At 37.3% G+C, this 8,528-nt stretch overlaps 1 long non-coding RNA gene across 1 annotated transcript; it reads right to left on the bottom strand.

Annotated features, from left to right (window-relative positions):
- Positions 1-5,608: 5,608 nt before the first annotated feature.
- On the bottom strand, positions 5,609-8,167 carry LOC113323744. Its single transcript, XR_003347799.1, has 2 exons — positions 7,871-8,167; positions 5,609-5,884 (listed from the first exon to the last, which is right to left on the bottom strand). It is a non-coding gene; the product is annotated as an uncharacterized LOC113323744 (long non-coding RNA).
- Positions 8,168-8,528: the final 361 nt, after the last annotated feature.

Raw genomic sequence — 8,528 nt, 5'->3', positions numbered from 1 at the left:
AGCTAACTCGGGAAGCAAGGTGTAACCGGAAACAAACTACTTTGTGAGCAATGTGTACCCGATTACGACTTGTATTGGGAATCATGTTATAACCGATCACAACATATTTTGGAGTGATGGTTTAATCGGTCCCAAGTACACAACCAATAACCATAGTTCACATATTTTTTCATGGTGTGTGTGAATTAGGTTTTTGGGTTTCTCAAGTTAAGAAGCTTCCGGATGTCGACATATTTGAACATGTACATAACTCTTATCATTTGTTGTTCAAAGATATTCCTTGATACTCAAGGTGATCCCTGGTCCGCAAAAGTGAAAATCATTTAATTATGATTTTCATGTTTTAATTACCAGTAGTTAAAGCATATCCTCTGGAAAATATTATTATTTAACATGGTATATTAATAATAAAAGTTTTTCTATGAGATTTTTCGGAAATGTTGGTTAACATTAATTGAAAATATGAAAACCGAATTTAGGTACTTTAATGCATATATTGAGAATATTTTCGGTTTCCGAATTTCCTTGTTGTCCAAACAACCTTGGTTTATAAATACTTGAGTTTACATTTCCTGCAAACCATCCTAAGAGTCAGAAAAAATTCATATCTTTTAGTTTCTGGTGGATCCATTGGTAGGCTTGGGAGAATGCCTACTATTGTGATAACTGCAAGTGCACAGTGTCCTAATGGAGCACAGGGCAAATACAGGTCCTTCCTCAGGGTCAAGGTGGGTGTAAGTTGAAGCTGTTGGTCTTACTAAAACTGATTTCAGAACAATGAGTAACCAAAGGGGGGGTTTTGCGTCGATAGGACAAATATGTTGGCAGAGATTAAATAGTAAAATAAAGATGCAATAACAAAGATGTTAACACTGAGAATGGAGGCACCAGGATTGTCAAATCCACCACTAACTTACACTATATATTCAGCTAATTATACTACTCTTGTTCTTGTAACAGATAAGGGTGAAGATTCAAGTCTGCCCTATATCTAAGGTGTTTCTCCAATGGATGATTCAATCACAACTAAAGTATCAACCCAGAGAACTAACTGTCTAATTAAGCATGACTAGTCAAGGGATTAACAATAGTCTCTAAAGCATGAGCTGCAGCATAATCAATACAGTTTTATCATGACTACAATGGATACATGGCATACATTGTGAAAGCAAAGCATTGACATACTAAAATTGAAACTATCCTAACAATTTAAGCATTCAAGAGCAATATAAATAACATGAATAACTCAGTAGAAAGCTAGGGCTTCATCTAAACCCTAGTTATTGAATTAAAATATCATAGTACTGATAACAAACATAAACTAAAGCTTGGTGCACCGGCTAGTCCGGGCATATCCTTTACAGCACAAAACCCATCTCTATTTATACAACAATTTCACCCTAAATTGGGTTTTTCACACCTCCCTTGTTACAGCAGAAATTAGGGTTTTTAATTAGGGTTTTGTGTAGTCAATTTCTTACCAAATTCGACTGATTTCCACTCCACTGCTTCTAGGATTTAGGCTCTTCATTTCCTCCATCAATGACTTCCAACCAACTTCTTCAATTTCACACGCAAATGGCTACAACAGGAGGAGACGTGTGAAGTCGATGAAATTGGTTGATTGACATCACAACAGGGTAGTATGGGGCGTACGAGAAGTTAGCGGTGAATTTGGTGGATGATTCGAGAAGTTGCAGACGCGGTTGGTGGTGGCAGGAGAGTTGGTGGCGTCGAGTTTGCAGAGTTTTCTGCAGACGGTGGAGAAGAGAATGAGTGCGAAGTGAAGGGGGTGTTTGGCGAGTCTGGGGGTTAGGTGAAGGTGTTAGGTGCTATAGTGTTGGGCGGGAGCAACAAAATTGATGCTTCGAGCGTAGATACCATTGGATGAAAATCATCTGTATCGAATCTGACGGCTAAGAAGGAAACGGGTTTGGGTTTTAGAAATGGATTTGGGTAAGGGTGTTGGGTTTGGGTATGCTAAGCCCACTTCATCTTTAAGAACAATTCTTTCTTCCAAGCCCACTTCTAGCCTCTGAGACTTGCGTACACATTCTTCGTTGCCTTTCTGCGGGATTCTTTACCGTTTCTCTACCCTTTCTTTGCTCTTTTCACTCAGCAATTCATCCAAGCTTTATTTAGTACCTAAAGAATACAAAATTGATTAATAAAAGTATTTATTCTTGAAAACAACGAAAACACAGAATATGGGATAAAATGGAGAGTTAGCGCACAAAAGATGAGTTAAATGGCAATAAAAAGGTGCAGATATATACAATATTTGGCACTTATCAAATACCCCCAAACCTGAATTTTACTTGTCCTCAAGTAAAACAAAACTAAGGAAATCTCACCTATACCACTGTCGCCGGTCTCTCGATTGCATTTAGCGAATGCAATAATCCTTTTAAACCACTAAGTGTCCCTAGTGGACGATTTGAAGTCTCGTGGGGGTTTGCTTAGAACATACCCGTAAAGTTCTAGGAAAAAATATAAGCTCAGATTCCGTGAAATGTGTCATGTGCAAGACAGTTTAAGCTCACAGCAATTGGATATGTCAATCTAGCTATCAAAGGCACAATCCTAGCACTGAGAATGACTAAAGACCTGTGATAAGAGTGTAAAGTGTATCTACACATGTTTAAAGAATGATCGGAATTTATGACTACTAATCACCAAGAGATAGTTTTTAAGCTAAGAACCAAATTCAAAGCCAAGCTAGCTGTCCGGCTTTACGAGACTTGTGAATGTTCACCTAAGAGTTGGTGATATTTCAGATTACCCGCGTTGTACATCGATGGCATACACCCTCCCTTGCTTATTACAATAAATAACAAAAGATGACTCTTATTTACATCGACTACTCTCTTTTATTTTTTTGGACAAGAGAGAACTATTGTCTTTAGCATGACAAAATATTGAATTAATAAATACTTGATATTTTTGTATTTTTCTGATATTTTTTTCTTTTTGAATTGAAAAATTAAATATGAACAAAAATTTACATCACATAACAATTTTGATTTTATGAACAGAAATTAAAATTTACATGACGCTTTACAAGAGGTAGCCCTTTTCGATGTACGCGGTCAAATTCAATGGTTGTTTTTCTTAATGTAACCTCCACCTTCTATCCCAACCAACCAAGGAACAATCTAGTCAAGTCTCATTCAGTATTCTACAGTGATTGGCAATCTTAACTTCTTACAAAACACCTGAAGTTCGAGGCTATACATGTATTGGTAGATCGTGCATGTGCAAGTTTCTTATCACATGTGAATTGTGCTAGAATCAGGGGTGCCTTATCGTCTAGACTAAAACCCTAAGTTTACATATATGCACATGAATCAACATTTCAAGGTAAATGAGCTCCATTTTTATGTTTTTCTCTTTTTTTTTTATATATATTTTTCAAAAAGAAAGAGTTCTGTTTTCAATTCTAGCATGGTGGCAGTCACATGGTATCTACTCTATACCCCCAAACCTAAACTAAACATTGTCCTCAATGTTTCAAAAGATGAAAAGAATTATAACTGAAACATACCATGAGTATCAAGCTGAGTAGAGAAAAGGGAAAGAGATTACCAGATGTCGGCGAAAGCAAGATTAGAACTCCATTATTCAATGCAAAACCCAACAGTAACTTAACTGAAAGCATATTGGATTAGCACAATATATACAAAAGGAACATAAGATTCAACTGATACATTATCTACTGGATTATATACAAGAGAATTTCACCGTAAACCAACAATCTAAAGAGTTGAGGATCAACCCAAAAGACGAAGTGTAGAGATTTCAACAGCTTCACACAATTATAATAGGACAGAAATACAAGTGAGGCTGCAAAACAAAATGAGCTACCCCCAAACCTGGATTTTACACTGGATATACTATTGGATACAAAATCTCGCAGTTTTGGAGGTTCATCATGCACAAGGTCTAACTCGAAATGAACTTTGCTAGGGATGGGAAGACATGCATATTCCAACTGTGGCTCATCAAATGTATTGTATTTAGATGCAAAATAGTCCAAGAGGACTTGGGAGGCACACAGTTCCAATCCTAGATTAGGTATTCTCAGAAAAGTTGGTTTGACAATATTGTTACAAACCAAATCTAGGTTGGGTGGAAGGCCATCAGACTGTGACTTAGGAAGGAAGGTGACATCTAAGTTTCTCACATGCATGAGATCAAGAGTACCAATATTATCAGTCACATCAGCATTTTCTAAGTCACAATCAAGTTGTGTAGCATGCTCATCATCACAAAACAATTTCACAAGCCCAATATCAGTATCAACATCACATGTATATGGAATACTAGAAGAAACATCATTCATGAAGGTCAAGGCAGAGAATCCTAATGTATTTGAACCCAAAGGTTCCACAATATTTTCAGTATAAACATGTTCTTCTAACATAACATCATAATCATAATCATCATTTGTGGGCATTGTGTGCCTTGGATTTTCATGGTATTCTCTAGACTGCCCAAAATCATGTAAAATATAGCAATTCTCAACAGAATGGTCTAAGCCACCACATAAGGTACAAGCATACATTTCAGATTGCCTAGGTGAATTGGATGCGACAGATTTCTCATGTATTTGCATTTGTAAAACAATGATGCGAGCTTCTAACTGATCCAAAAGTGATGATTGTGTGAGCTGGGTATTACAAAAATGTTCATTTTCGCTCAATGGTGGATAATACATGTGTGAATATTCATTAGGGTCTATAAAAGACTGATCGCAATCCTCAAAGGATTGATTATGGTCCCAATGGCTACCAGCCTCACAATCTGTGGGAATTTCATAATTTTGATTTTTTTGGGATTCTCTAAATTGCCTAATTTTATGCAAAATATAGCAGTTTTCACCAGGGTGGTCTAAACCACCACATAAGGTACATGCATAGATTTCAGGTTGTCTGGGTTGATACATGTGTGAATAGTTATACGTTCTGTATATTGAGGCTCATGACTTTGAAAATATCCATAACAATCCCTATAACTATTGACATCATGGTCTGTGGGGGGCTCATATCGTGAAGCATGCCCGTAAGCAAGTTCTCTAATTGATTTTTGCGATGATTTCTCATCCTTAGTTGCAGACCAAAATCCAGAGATGATTCATTCGGATAACAGATGAAGCTGAAGACTAGCCCGGGTTTTCCACAAAGGATTAGTCCAAAAATTGGGATTTCAGATAGGCAATGGTGACGAGGGCTAGTCTGTAGTTTGGTTTTTAAATGGGTTACAAAAGTTTGGTTTCTATTGGGTCAAGTGGTGAAGTAATTAATTTGGTTTTTAGACTTTGAAGACAAAGCCTAGGTGGGATATTTGGTTTAAAATGGGTATTTTGGTTTAAAATGGGTTTAAAAATTTGAGATTGAAAAGGGTTTAGCAAATCCCACTGTTTTGTTAAGTTTGCTGTTTAGGGACAAATCCCACGATCCTGTTTTTACGAATCACAGCTAATGGATTAGCCCAAATGGGTATTTGCAAATGTTTTGAGTTTTTGAATCAAAAGGCCCACAGTTGGACAAAGCCCATTAATTTTTTTTGGTTTTAAGTTGGGTTTCCAGTTGGGTGTTCAGGCCCAAAGTTCAGTTAAAAACTTGGCTCAGAGTTTGATTTTCAAAATCACAATTACAAGCCCATAGAAATTTAAACAAGCCCACAACAGGGTTCAAATTTGGATTTAGGCTTACGGTTTGGTTGAAAGTTAAGCCCAATTCAGGCTTTTACCCCAAACCTGTGCAGCACAAACTTCAGAATTTTTCAGCTCTTTTCTTCACAGCACCACACCACCTGTTTGAGGCACTAAAACAGTTTTGTTCTGCTTCTCTTTCTCCTTGTTTTGCACAGCAGTTGCAGGTACCTGGTGAACACAGAGGAGAAGTTAGTTCTCAAAAAAATTTGGAACTGAGAAGGGGGTTGACACAGTATGCAGCTATGGACAAAGATGTATGAGCATCACACTAACTGGGCAGACATTCACAGCAGTAAATTGCAGACAAGGATGTATGAGCATCACACCATATTCAGGCATTCACAGCATGCTAAATTTCACAGTTGCAATTGGTACAGAGACAAAATGACCCAATAGCCAATATACAGTAGCAGTTAAGCAAAGGAAATGTGCAGCTGACTACAGGGAGACAACTGCAGCTAGCACAGGGTTTTAGCAATCTAGCATAGATGTTGCAGTGCAGTTGAGTTGTACAAATCAGGCTTGAAAACTTAATTCTCAAGTACCCCAAGCACTGAGGTTTAACTGTTGATAAAGCCTAAGGCTGAGTAGCAGGCAGTAACAAATGCAGTAACAAATGCAGTTGTGGCAAGGCCTAGACTGGGAAGCAGGCAGTTACAGATGCAACTAATGGAATTTTACAGATGTGTTAACTTAGCTACAGAAGGTGATGATGCAAAGCTACTGATGACAGAGCAGGCAGTTACAGGGCTACCTCTTGCAAAAGATTATGACAGAGCAAGATGAAGCTACAACTAAAGATGCTAAGATGCTTATTAACTACAACATGAGAATGCAGTTAAACAACTAAGTTACACTATAAGATGGTGGAAGACAATAATCTAACAAGTATATGCACAGCCTATAGATGCAGTTTATGTGAATGACAATAGATTGATGGAAACTACAGTTAACACTGGGACTAAGATGCTATATAACTGGTATGATACATGACAATGAAGTAGTTACCCTGATTGAAAGGAAATCAAAAGCTACAACTAACTTATACTAATACATGACTATGCGAATGAAAGATTAAACAAATGCAATTATGTACAAACTATGGAATGGTTGAAATTTGTGGATTACAGCTACTACTACAGAGCAAAACTACAGCTTTAACCTAAAATCTAAGTTATGCTAATGCAGTATAGAGAAAAACTAATACTACTCAGAGATTAACACAATACGCTATAGGATATGAAAATATTATAACAATAACTAAATTATGCTATAGTACGTCCTAATGGAGCACATGGCGCTCCATTATGCTTGGGAGAATGCCTACAATTGTGATAACTGCAAGTGCACAGTGTCCTAATGGAGCACAAGGCAAATGCAGGTCCTTCCTCAGGGACAAGGTGGGTGTAAGTTGAAGCTGTTGGTCTTACTTAAACTGATTTCAGAACAATGAGTAACCAAAGTGGGAGTTTTGCGTCGATACGACAAATATGTTGGCAGAGATTAAATAGTAAAATAAAGATGCAATAAAAAATATGTTAACACTGAGAATGGAGGTACTAGGATTGTCAAATCCACCACTAACTTACACTATATATATTCAGCTAATTATAGTACTCTTGTCCTTGTAACAGATAAGGGTGAAGATTCAAGTCTGCCCTATATCTAAGGTGTTTCTCCAATGGATGATTCAATCACAACTAAAGTATCAACCCAGAGCACTAACTGTCTAATTAAGCACAACTAGTCAAGGGATTAACAATAGTCTCTAAAGCATGAGCTGCAGCATAATCAACACAGTTTTATCCTGACTACAATGGATACATGGAATACATTGTGAAAGCAAAGCATTGACATACTAAAATTGAACTATCCTAACAATTTAAGCATTCAAGAGCAATATAAATAACATGAATAACTCAGTAGAAAGCTAGGGCTTCATCTAAACCCTAGTTATTGAATTAAAACATCATAGTACTGATAACAAACATAAACTAAAGCTTGGTGCACCGGCTAGTCCGGGCATATCCTTTACAACACAAAACCCATCTCTATTTATACAACAATTTCACCCTAAATTGGGTTTTTCACACCTCCCTTGTTACAACAGAAATTAGGGTTTTTAATTAGGGTTTTGAGTAGTCAATTTCTTACCAAATTCGACTGATTTCCACTCTACTGATTCTAGGCTTTAGGCTCTTCATTTCCTCCAACAATGACTTCCAACCAACTTCTTCAATTTCACACGCAAATGGCTACAGCAGGAGGAGACGTGTGAAGTCGATGAAATCGGTTGATTGACATCACAACAGGGTAGTATGGGGCGTACGAGAAGTTGGTGGTGAATTTGGTGGATGATTCGAGAATTTGCATACGCGGTTGGTGGTGGCAGGAGAGTTGGTGGCGTCAAGTTTGCAGAGTTTTCTGCAGACGGTGGAGAAGAGAAGGAGTGCGAAGTGAAGGGGGTGTTTGGCGAGCCCGGGGTGTAGGTGATATTTTTATTACGCACAACCTGGTTGACGCACAACCTGTGATATTTTTATTATATAAACTGAAAATGCAGGGGTCTAACAACCACACCTAACAATTCTTTTGGCAATCTAGAGGACTTACTCCAATATACTTTCTAGAGAATCAAATAGACAGTCAGACTCAATCTATAGTAAAGTATATCAAAGAGTATAATATTTGTATCTCGTGATTTAATTCATACTCAAGCAAATAGAAACCTGCGAGGCTAATTAAATACAAGAGATACAACTTGGATGGTACCAAAGACCAATATCCAAATGTCAATCAATGTAAATCAACA

The sequence above is a fragment of the Papaver somniferum genome, chromosome 11, assembly GCF_003573695.1.
Source record: "Papaver somniferum cultivar HN1 chromosome 11, ASM357369v1, whole genome shotgun sequence".
NCBI classification, from domain to species: domain Eukaryota; kingdom Viridiplantae; phylum Streptophyta; class Magnoliopsida; order Ranunculales; family Papaveraceae; genus Papaver; species Papaver somniferum.
This window is presented reverse-complemented; position numbering and strand designations above follow the sequence as displayed.